The 12,502-nt window shown below is 38.8% G+C and overlaps 1 protein-coding gene across 12 annotated transcripts in view; it reads left to right on the plus strand.

Annotated features, from left to right (window-relative positions):
• HHLA2 (HHLA2 member of B7 family) overlaps nt 1–12,502 on the plus strand; it is an 87,789-nt gene that overhangs the window by 25,517 nt on the left and 49,770 nt on the right. For 6 of the 12 annotated variants that reach the window (XR_012378265.1, XM_073892990.1, XM_073892961.1 and 3 more), the window contains exon 2: nt 933–987. The exons of the other annotated variants lie outside the window; for them this stretch is intronic. The gene's annotated coding sequence lies outside the window, so the exon portion shown is untranslated. The remainder of the gene's footprint in view (nt 1–932; nt 988–12,502) is intronic. 12 annotated transcript variants of the gene reach the window in all.

The raw sequence follows: 12,502 nt of genomic DNA on the forward strand, positions 1-12,502 counted from the left end.
CTTCAAAAATTCTTTCCCCGTTTTCTTCACTCACCACAAGCTGAAGTCTGCTCTTTCTCCTTCCCCTGCCCCCAATTATTTCAGGTGCCCTTAGCTCTTGTGCTCTTTTTTCTTCCTTAGGGTAATTTGGAGAAACTTGATTGTTCCTCTTTTGTTTTTGACATTTTGAGGATGACCTACAGTCATTTTTATCTGTTTGACAAATTTCTTGTCATTTCTCCTTATAAGGATTTTATCTCTGTCTCCCTCAACTGGAGCAGGCATAAGGTCGCCTTTGCCTACTTCTCTGTTCTTGAAACTAAGTAGCGTATCTTATTTCCCACTTTTTCTGCCTTCTCCCTTAACCCTTCATTTCTCTTGTGCTTCCAAGATGGTTTAATCAGAGGAATTCATTCACTGAGCCCCTGAGTGGTCTGGATGTTGGTTGCGCATTATAAAAGGTAAAACTAATTTAATCCACATATCTGAGCTGAGGGTACTGGGTTGACATTTCATTTCAGAAGAAAGTTGAGATGTGTTACAGATTTAGGAAATAAGGTTAGTGAGGATCTGAGGTTTGATTTCTATATTGCTATTTATATTCACCATCTAATTCCTACAAGAATGTATATTTGTTACATAGATGTGATTTCTCTAATTGGGAAGTAAGTTTTAATATGAAGAATCAACAGTCTGACCTTTTTAGGGTATATAAATTGGGTTGGAGTATATCTCATTTCATTTTCTATTTTCCTGTAGGAAGAGAGTTAGTCACTAGAAAATAGTCTGAAAGAGTAAGCACTAGACTAACCAGAAACCTATAAATATTTTACTCTCCAGGCTTCCACCTGTCTACTTTTGCTGACAGAATGTTGACACAGACATGATTTTATTGATAATTTAACATCTCCCCCAAGTTTCTGCCCTACTAATTGTACTTTCATTTGTTCAAGTTACAGTTGGGGATTTCTGGATTCTTACAACACAAGATATTCAGTTCTATTCAAGGCAAGTAATACCTTTTTGGAAATTAGTTTATCAGTCCCCCCCCCCCACCCAGTTTAGTTGTAGCCACTTATTTAATATTACCTCAGGGCTCTTCTAGGTGGAAAATGGCTGCCACTTTCAGAAGTACCTTTTTCCCACTTTTGTTCTTGGGAGTTGGAACTCAAAAGAGATTACGCAAAAGAGTCCTCAAGTTGAAAGGAGAGGAGACAGGAAGGAAGAGGATAAAAGGAATTTCTGGAGGGCATTTAAGAGAAATATTTGTTTGGTTCTCCGTTTCTGTCCTAGCCTGGCTCTCTCCATGAAAACCTCGTAGACCAGCAGGAAATGGAACATCATGAAATCATCATTCTCTGTTGTCTTTTGTGGAGACGTTAGAGGTCCTCCTTTGTCTTCTCCATCCTTTCTCTACCTTTTTGTTACTAGATTGTTTCAGAAAAAAGAAAAGAGTAAATTTTTCTCTCCCCTTCCCTTTTATTTGATATTCATCTTAATTAGGATATGTCTTGTTCCTGGAACATAGATGTTCTTTCAATCAACAATTCAATTTTGTCTTCATTTCAGGGGAATTTTCTATTTTATCTACGTATCGACAGCTTAAGTTGATAGGTTTTGGCCTCAAGAACCAATAACAATTATCCTCATATTGCATCATCTATGTTCCATAGCTCAACTTTATCTAATTGTGTTCATCTCTTTTCCATCTGAATTACCAGGATATGTCAAATCTTTGAACTATACTGTGGTGTGAGATAATAGAAAATATATACATTTGTCTCTGTCTTTGGATCCTGGTGAAGAGCTCCCAAAACTCTTATAAATTCCTAAGTGATGGGAGCAGTAGGAGCATCTTTTGTTCAATGGGGGACTCTGACTCGGCTCCTGGATGGGGGCTGGTCACCAGAAAGACCAAGCCATAATTGGAAGCTTGGTATTTTCAGTCCCAGCATCCCTTCTCTAGAGAAGGAAGAGGGACTGGAAATGGAATTGATTGATCATGCCTATATGATGAAGCCTCCACAAAATCCCAAAGTATGGGGTTCAAAAAGCTGATACACTTCAACAGATGAATTGATAAAGAAGATGTGGTCCATATATACAATGGAATATTACTCAGCCATCAGAAAGGATGAATACCCAACTTTTACATCAACATGGATGGGACTGGAGGAGATGATGCTAAGTGAAATAAGTCAAGCAAAGAAAGTCAATTATCACATGGTTTCACTTATTTGTGGAACATAAGGAATAGCAGGGAGGACATTAGGAGAAGGAAGGGAAAAATGAAGGGGGGATCGGAGGGAGAGATGAATCATGAGAGACTGTGGACTCTGAGAAACAAACTGAGGGTTCTAGAGGGGAGGGGGGTGGGGGGATGGGTTAGCCCGGTGATGGGTATTAAGGAGGGGCACGTATTACATGGAGCACTGGGTGTTATACGCAAACAATGGATCATGGAGCACTACATCAAAAACTAATGAAGCACTGTATGGTGACTAGCAAAACATAATAAAAAAAGCTGATACACCCTACGTATCAGAAGGGTGACATGCTTCAATTCTCGGGACCCTCCCACACCTTACCTTATGTATGTCTTCATCTGTCTGTTCATCTGTATTCTTTAACATATCTTTTAATAAACTGGTAAACATGTTTCTCTGAGCTCTGTCTGCTGTTCTAGCAAATAGTTGAATCCAAGGTGTAAGAAGTCACAGGAACCACCAGTTTGGACAGAAATTGTGGGGAACCTGGAGACCTACTAGTTGTGATTGGTATCTGAAGTGGCAGTATGGGAGGGGATCAGTCTTGTGGAACTGAACTTCTAACCTGGGGGATCTGACTGTATCTCTATCTCTAAGCAGGTAGTGTCAGCATTGAGTTAGATTGTAGAACACTCAACCAGTGTTGAAGAATTGCTTTGTGTGGGGGGAAAACCCTACAGTTTTGGTGACTAGAAGTTTCTGAAGTATTCTATGTGAGTTATAAAGGAGACACACAGAAGAACTATGGGGTTTTAAAAAATATATGGTAATTGGCTTTCAGTAGTATCTCTTCTGTACTTAGCTAACTCTATATTGTTACTGGTTCTCTCTAGAAATGTTAGTGCATGTTTTATTTCCTTAGTCGCATTTTCATCGTATTCTTTCATTTATCTTATTTTTGTGTACTTGTTTTATTGTACACATGTCCTGAGGATTACTTTCTAGAAGGTATGGATTTAATATAAGAAAAGGCTTTGTTTCTTTGAACTATTTTATTCTAGGCTGGGCTTTATTTTTACTTTTTAGTCATTTGCATGCTATTGCTGAATCCCCCACCCCTTTTTGGACTATGTATATATTGTATATTTAGTGTGTCATTTCTTTATTTTGCTCAGTTAGTGACTAAACAGTCAAATTGCTCTACATAGTATGTGTGTGATGGGTTGATTTCTCCCCCTCCCCACTGTATCTGTGACCTATGACCGCTAACACAACCTCCAATGCCACCATCCTCATTTTCGTAGCCAGAGTTATTAGCCAGAGGTGGACACTGAGATTTGTATAGTCTCTGATAGATAACTCGGTTGAAGTCTTTTTTTTTTTTTTTTTGAGCCTACTAAATATTCTGTGCTAGTATTTATACCAATGAGTCGGGGTGTGTGTGTGTTTGCATGTGCATGTGTGGTTTTCTAAAGGGGAACATGTCAGGAAGTTTTGAATGATTTCTCCCAGCTCAAGGTACAGTTTAAGCTATACTTTCATTGTAGAGTCAACTTTATTATGTTCCCATTTCTTTACTACTACTCCCCCATTAAGGGAAAAAAAAAAACATAAATGACTCATTTTCAAATCTGGGTATTGTATTGGTTTCCTAGGGCTCCTTTAACAAAGTACTACAAACATGATGGCTTAAAACAAGAACTTATTCTCACAGTTCTGCAGGCTAGAAGACTGAATTCGAGGTGTCAGCAAGGCCACACTCCCTTTGAAGGCTCTAAGAGAGAATCCTTCCTTGCTTCTTCCAGCTTCTGGTGACTGCTGGCATTCCTTGGCTTGTGGGTGCATCACTACAGTCTATGCCTCCATCTTCATGTGGCCACCTTCTTGTGTGTCTGTGTGTCCTCTCCTATCTCTCACTGGACTTGGGGCGCAGCTTCATCTAGTGTTATTTTGTTTTGATTCTTAATTACATCTACAAAGACCCTATTTCCAAATAAGGTCACATTCTGAGGTTCTAGGTAGAAATGAATTTTGGGTGGATACGAGTCAACCAACTACATGTATATTAGGAAATTACTTTCAGGACTTTGTGAATGCAACCACATGTCTACATGGTCACTGAGGGCTGGCTGTATCCCCTCTACTAAAGATACAATTCATATCCTACAGATACCTGATCTCTGTAGATCTGGTAAATTGCTCCTTCAGCCCAGGGTAATGTTGCTAGCCTTGGAGGTATAGCATGGTCCTTGTTAGTTTCCCTTAACCCTGCCCATCACTTTGTAAATAATCACATTAGCAAACTATTCTCAACTACCCAATATATTGTCACATTTGCTACTCAGTCCATGCCTGATTCTGCATCCTTACTTTATAATTGATTTTGCAAGGAGTATTTCTATTTTCTCGTTTAATACCATATCTGTTCCAGGTTTTTCAGATATATGCTTTATCATTTTAAAAAGTCTTTTACTCGTGTAAGGAGTTTTTAAAATTATTTTGTATATCAACTTTTCTTGTATTCAGATGATTGGATTTTCCACTTTAATCCATTTAGTATGTTGTCTTAACCTGGATTCTCTGGGAAACTGAACCTGAAGCAAGGATTAAAATGCTGATGCTTTATTTGGGAGGTACAAATCCAGAGTGGTAAGAGAGAAGAAAATGGAAGTGAAGCAAGGAAAGATGGGAAACTTTGTGAAGGGATGGCTTACCATGCTGGCTTCTGCTTCATGAGTAGCCAAAAACAGAGCAGTTCTCTTGGTAGTTGGATTCACTCAGCACCAGAGACTATTCTGAATGGGCTGCATCAGGAACTGTGTCTCCAAACAGTAGTACACGGGAGGAGCTTATCTGCCCAGATCTACCGGTTCCTATTGGTTGAATTTTACCCCACAAGAAGTAAACTGTCCTGTATATCCAAGTTTCATCATCTAGTCCCTTTGATGGCAGCTCAGGATGCCAGATCCCAGGCCCTGTAGTACAGTGTTTCATTCAAGCCCAGAAGTATGAGATGTCAGACATCCAGGTATGTGGATGGGGGGCTTAGTTTTGCAATGGTAACCAAATGGAAGGGACTGCTACTAATTAGGGCAGATGACTAATCAGGTGCTAACAGTGACGGTAAGATCTGTGAAGCATTTGAGCCCAGGGAATCTGAAGAGACACATAGATTTGGCTCTAACACATGCTGTAAGTCACATTTATAGATCTTTCTAGTATTAAACTTTTAGATTCTTGAAGAAAACCCATCTTGGTCACTGTGGCAGCCATGAAAATGTAGGAGTCAGTATCTCCTGCTGGGCAGAGCATGGTTGATTGACAGCCCCAATTGCCACCCTCAGAATTAATCACCACCTTTGTGTTATGGGCACATTCACTGCGGGCCAAGATTGATCTCACCCAATGCTTAGTCATTATTTACTTAGCTGATGACTGAGCATAGTGGTGAAACTAAGGCAGGCCCATTCCTAAGGGCCATGGGATTCTCTGATGGGTGACGACGGGCTTAAGGACTCACCAGTGGTCTTGCCAAAACTCTCTTAGAACTGCACTGCATCTGAGACTCTTTTTACTTCATTTCCTCCTTTCTCCCTCTGCTTTCACATGAGTCTGAAAGTGCTCCTGCTGAATTCTGCTTCCTCACCTTTATTCTTCTAAAGAATTTCCCTCACAAATCCCTTGCACATATTATACCATCTTGATGTCTGCTTCTTGGAGGACAGAATTAGCACAGTCATGGTATATTGTCTGTTTAAACATTGTTAGATTTGGTTTACTAACATTTTGTCTAGATTTTTAGGTCTATTTTCTTGAGTAAAATTGGTTGATTATCTTTTGTTTTTATGCTGTCTTTGCCTGGTTTTAATACGGAAGTGATACTGTTCTAGAAGTTTGGTGGAATTCATCTAGAAAACCAGCTGGGCCTGCTGTGTGTGTGTGTGTGTGTGTGTGGCAGTTTTGTAAAAGAAAGATACCTAGAAAACTTTTCAAATCCATTTGCAGAAAGTTGTTGATATTAGCTTTTCAAATCTCTGCTGTATTTATAGTTATGTCACCATTTTCATAATACTTTCTCACTGAATTTTGTCAGAAATTTATCTGTTGTCAATTTCATTAGTCTTACCGATCAGTTTTTTACTTTAACCTCTTTTATTGTATGTTTTCTATTTCATTTATCTCCACTCTTACTTTCATACTGTTCATTTCTAATTTCTTAGATTTTACACTTCATAAATTTTAACATTTATTCATTTTTAATATAAATTTTTATGACTATAAATTTCCCTTAAAGGACTGCTTTTTCTGCATTGTACCTGTTTGTGTATGCTATATTTTTTTATTTGGTTGTAATTAAAAATTTTTTTGTTTTGGAATAATTTTAGTTATAGAAAAGTTGCAAGAATATTAGAAAGTTCCTGATTACTTTCACCTAGTTTTCCCTGTGTCAACATCTTATATAACTGTGGTTCATTTATATCCAAACTAAGAAATTAACAATGGTAAAGTACCATTAACTAAACTGCAAATTTTATGTGAATGTCATCTGTTTTCCACTAATTTTTATTTTCTATTCCATTATTTCATTCAAACCAGAATACAACATTGCATTTAATACTTATATCCCTGTAGTCTTTTCTAATCTGTGACAGTTTTTTTTTCTTGCTTCTTTGTGACCTGGACAGTTTTGAGGTGTAATCATCAGATATTTTGTTGACTATCTCTCTGCTTGGTTTTGTCTGTTGTTTCTCTCCTGATTAGACTGGAGTTGTGGGTATTGTGGCAGAACACTACACAAGTGAAGTTCCCTTGTCATATCAGGGGTACATAGTATAATGGTAACCATGATCACTTAGTTAAGCTAATGTTTTTTCCACTGTAAAGTTACTATTTTCTCCCTTTTCATACCCTATTTGTCAGAAGTAAGTGACGAAGTCCAGTTCACAGTCAAAGTAACATAAGGGGGTGCTTTGCCTATGTATTCTTTGGAATTCTTTGCTAAGGAAAAAAGCTATTTATTCAACCATTTATGGATATATGGATTTTAAAAAATATTTTGGGTTTCAAAATAGAATTACTCTATAATCCAGGAATGACACTGCTGAGTGTTTACCCAAAGACTACAAAAACACTAATTCAAAGGGATATATGTACCCCTATGTTTGTTGCAGCATTGTTTAAATAGCCAAACTATGGAAGCAGCCCAAGTGTTCACTGATAGATGAATGGATAAGAAGATGTGCTATATGTTTACAATGGAATATTATTCAGCCATAAAAAAGAATGAAGTCTTGCCTTTTGCAATGACATGGATGGAGGTAGAGAATATAATATTGAACGAAATAAGTCAGAGAAAAACAAATACCATAGACTCTCACACATATGTGGAATTTAAGAAACAAAACAAATAAGCAAAGAAAAAAAAAAAGACAAGCCAAGAAACCAACTCTTAACTACATAGAAAAATACTGATGGTTACCAGCAAGGGGGGAATTAGGGACAGGGATTAAAGAGTATACTTATCATGATAAAAAAAAATGAAAACAATATTTTGGGTTTTAATCCAATATTTATTTTGTTGTTTAAAATTTCCAGTTTTGGCCTTTAGGGACTCTTTGAAGTTGATGCCTGTGTCCTTTTGATATACTCCCATTTTTGTTTAAAATTAGCACTTTCTCTCCCCTCTCCATCAGTCCCCAAATTTGTATTCCCATACCACCCATATTTACCTAGGCTAGAGCAAATATATTTAAGAGAGAAATTCTAGGCTAATTAATAAAAGATATTATTTTATTTCCAATTTTGATGTTTATGGGAAAAAATAAGGTCTTATATGGATAAAAAGTAGTTACATATTTTTTAAATTGCTTTCAGGGGAAAAATAAAGAATGCAAAAGTCAAAAGTGTCAGTTAATAAACTTGTGTTATTATCATCAATCATATTCTGCTGGAGTTAATGGATTATTGTTCCCATTTTATTGGAAAAAATCAGCTAGCTTAATAATTAAAAAAAAATTTTTTTTGGCAAGTTAGAGTAATTCATTTGGATTATCAAGAGAAAGTTTATAGTATAATGGTCTGAATTTTGATTCCCAAAAGTTGTTAATTGCTGAAAATTAACTGCATCCCACATCCATACTGGCAGTGAGAATGAATTTACTTACGTATTATGATTATGGATTTGATTTCTCATCTCAGCAGATATAAAACTGGATGCCTCCCTAGTGCATCTCAAGACTGATTTGAAAGTTAAAAGACCATTTAAAATTTGGATTTGAGGAAGATGTATGTACTTGGTATATTCTAAATATTTGACTGTCATTTGCCCCTGGTATGTAACTTCTTTGAAGGCAGAAACTTTTATTTTAATATAACATTTAACAGATATACTTAGTGATTTTTTAAATAAATGAAATTTTGTCAACTTTGTGCTAATATGTGCATACATAAATCCAATTTCTTCCATAAGATTTTACCATTCACCAAAATGCACTGTGGTTGTGGTAGTTGGTTAGAGCTTATAGATCTTTCAGGTTGTTTTAAAGAAACAGTTGAGAACACTTACAGAATGCTATTTATTTTCTTCAGTTTACTAAATGGAAATGTATGTGTGTGTCTGCATGTGGTATAAGTACTTGGAAAATTGTTCCACTCAGAGCCAATCTGTATGTTTGTTTGATTCCCCCCCCCCCCCCCCCCCCCCCCCCCAAGCTATTTGATTTGCAAGCTGTAGAGAACTACACCTGGGAGGCTGGTCTTGTTTCCTAATAAGCCTGTAATCATTTGGCTAAGCCCCTAGGGGCAGCCATTGTGTAAACTGTCTCTTGAGTAGTCCCAAATACTGACACAAATTGACAAATAATTAAAAACACATGTAAATGTTCTCATTAAATTTGGACCTATGGTTAATGCTTAATTATGTTATTTAGCACATGTTGAAACATTTCAGGTGATAATTAAATTTTTGAAAATAATCAGGTAATATCAAATATTAAGTATTTACCCAGATATATGAATGAGAAAATGGAAATTCAAGCAAAGGGGAGTCCTGCCAAGTCAACCTGTGCCAAAATTATTAATAGAAGGGAGCTCAATTCTTAATGTTACTTTCAAAATCTTCCAATTTTTTTTTTTTTTTTATTCCTTTGCCTGGATTTAATCTGGGTCTGGGAACGGGCATCAGGAGGAGTGTATCTTTTGAGGTTGGTCTCTTCCACAGCTTGAAAACTAGGAACCGAGCTGAGACAACAACCCATGGTATACATTTGATTATATAAACTAAGACCAGGCATAAATATCATTACTTCTATTTTAATCTAAGGGAATGTCTGTGTCCCCTAAAGTAGTTTACGCTATATAATAGCAAACAAAATGGATGACACATGGCTGTTTTGGTAAGCATATATCTCGCTTGGTATGAACAGAAATGTGCACGTGCACTGTAGTAGGGTCTGTCACCTGTTCATTGGCTCATGTTCTCTTTTTGTGCTTCCCCTACTTTTCATCACAAGGAGCTACCTTTCCATGGCCCCCTTCCCTCTGACTTCCTTATAGGTTTGGCCAAAAGGAAGCACAGGCAGATAGCTGGAAGGCTGGAGGGGAGGGGAGGAGGCAGATTATACCCCCATCCTTACTTCCTGAGGTGTCCTCTCTGCATCCCTTCAGGGGTTCTAGCACCCCCAGACAGCCCAGACGGTATCACCTTTCATTGTCCTTCCAGCCTTAGGGGGTGGCAGCAGCTTCCTGTTACAGCTACTTACTGGATTGTCTTATTCACAGCTGTTGCTTCCCACCTCCCCCATCACCCATGTGGCCAATTTCCTGTAATTCATTACTTCTTTATGAAAGACCTATGGTTGTTACTGTTTCCTGGCTGGACCTTCCTAGGTATGTCAATGTACAGATGTCAGCTTGAGCAGTAGCCCGTTGATGTCCTGCACAGAGCCTGTTTGTTGGGGAGATGCATCCAACCCTCAGCTGCTAGGAGTGTTGGCCATTAATAGCTCAGGATGCACTCTTTTCCAGAGAATTGCCCTTGCCCAGAGATGCCTGGGGGGAGGGGTGGTGGTGGCAATGTCATCCTACCTGGCATGGCCCATAGCCAACAACTGGCTAATTTGAGATTACAGACCATCAACTCTTTGCCTCAAGGATAAACAAGTCCGTGGTGCCATTCATGCTCCAGCGCTTCGTGTGCCATCCATCAGGGACCAGAGCTGTCAGCCCCTCTTCGCTGGGCTTCTTTCCCTTCTTTATCCTATTCCTTCACTTCTTTACAGCTTTCTCTTGAAAGTGCACCCTCAGAAAAATCAATTTCATGAGAATCCCCATCTCTGGCTCTGCTTCCAGGGCACCCAACGAGGAGGTATATTTCAGACTGATTTTCTCCATTTCTTCTATCTTGTGAGGTAGTTAAGTGGAAGCTGTGAACAGAGCTTCGATTACAGTTCCTAACAGAGTAGTGATGGTGAGGATGAAAAAAACAACAGCTGCACATCTTAGAGGATCTACCGCTGTTGGAGAGCTCAAAGCTTTAATATATAGAAAAAGAGTGCCTTACAAAATTAAGGTTTAGAAAGCTAGGTATTATGGCAAAAAAGAGGATATTGTACTTTTGACTGGGTGAGTGTGGAGCCCAAGAGTTTAAGAGTTGAAAACACCTGGGGTGATTAGAAATGCAAGTCTGATTTAAGACTCGAAATAGAAACTGAGACCATTACATGAAGGCAATTTTTCTCAGACTTGAATAATCCATAACTCTCCTTTTGGGGGATAATTCTCTTGTATCCCCAGAATTAAATGATTTTTAGTGCAGAATTATTTTTTTTTAAACTACTGGTGACATTGTCCATGTGGTATGTCCCTCGGTCTTCCTTTGATAAAAACATGTCTGCCCCTGTCCTTATTAACATGGGACAATATGGTACAACTTAATGCAAACAAAGGAACATTGATACTGAAATTGTGTAGAAACTTTTTAAACTGGTCATCCATGAGACTCAGAATATAGGTCACTTTATCACAAAAATGAAAATAAAATTCCCCCGTGACTTTTAGATCACGAAGAACACATCCTTGAGCCATTTGAGGGGGGGGTGGAAGGATGAGACCTTGAGAGCGATGATCTCAGGCTCCGCTTTCAGGGAAAGCCGGGCTGCAACGGAGACTGGGCCTACAGCTCAAGGGCAGTCAAACTAGGAATGAAAGAAGAAAAGCCAACAGAGTGATGCATTATTGATTAGGTCACCACCTCCAGTGACTGTGTTCCACCCTTTGGGACGTCTCAGGAACATCAGGAAATGTGTCTCAGAACTGTTTATATTTAACCATCCCCTCCAGTCCCCTCATGGACATTACCTCCTTCATATTTCTGGATTGTGCATGCATGCATGCATGGGAGAATTCCTGTGGCTCTCTCGCCTCCACTTCAGAACTTTCTAGGGACCGGTAGAGTCTCAGGGCAAGGTGCTTCAGGCTCCCTCTGCACTCAACTGGTTGAAGCTTTTGCAGAGCTTGTTGCTGCAGCATGACTGGAGTAAGAGGTTTACTAAGAGCTCAACAGGTGTCCATACAGGCTACTGTGTGTAGGGTAAGGGACAGCCACACACTAGTCAAAAGACTTGACTGGGAGTAAGGTCTGGCTCTTTGCCACAAAGAAACCAATCTCTGTGACCTTGGACAAACCAATACTAATTCACTTGTGCAAAAATTGAAGCTGTGAGGGTGTTTGGGAAACGACTTTCATCATACCTCTTTTCAGGGTTAAAATGACGTCATGAAAGCCCTTTCCTTTTCTTCTCTGGCCCCCACTAAATCTTCCTTAATTTGCAAGGCTCAATTCAAATATTATCCTTGCGGGAGCATGGATGGTTTTATAGAGGGCGTCTCATGTTCTCATGTGAGTGTCTGGCAGAAGTCTAGCATGAACTGCATGGGACACAGACTGATTTTGTCTTCGTGCCCATAATACTAGCAAGTTGGCACACTGTTATACTAACGAGTACGAAGCACATGCCCAGGGAAGGTGTCAGCGAAAATACTTGACACAGAGAAAGAGATTAAAGGAGAAAAAAAGTCAGGGTTGGAGGGGGGGGCAGCCAAGGAGCCACGTTCCATATTCTTCTGAGCACCTACTCTTTTGTTACCACAAGCAAAGTGAATCATAGCCCTGTTCTCTTTAAAAAAAGAAACTTTCTCCACTTCCACATCCTTAGGCTTGCCTTTAGCCATGTTGTGGATTCCTTCCCCTTTTGAATCCAAACTGAGTCCTTCTCAGTTTGTAAATAGGAAAGGAATATTGTTGAGAGTGAGAGAGT

The sequence above is a fragment of the Callorhinus ursinus genome, unplaced genomic scaffold (genome assembly GCF_003265705.2).
Source record: "Callorhinus ursinus isolate GAN/ISIS: 27379988/994484 unplaced genomic scaffold, GSC_fseal_2.0 scaffold1, whole genome shotgun sequence".
Lineage (NCBI taxonomy): Eukaryota > Metazoa > Chordata > Mammalia > Carnivora > Otariidae > Callorhinus > Callorhinus ursinus.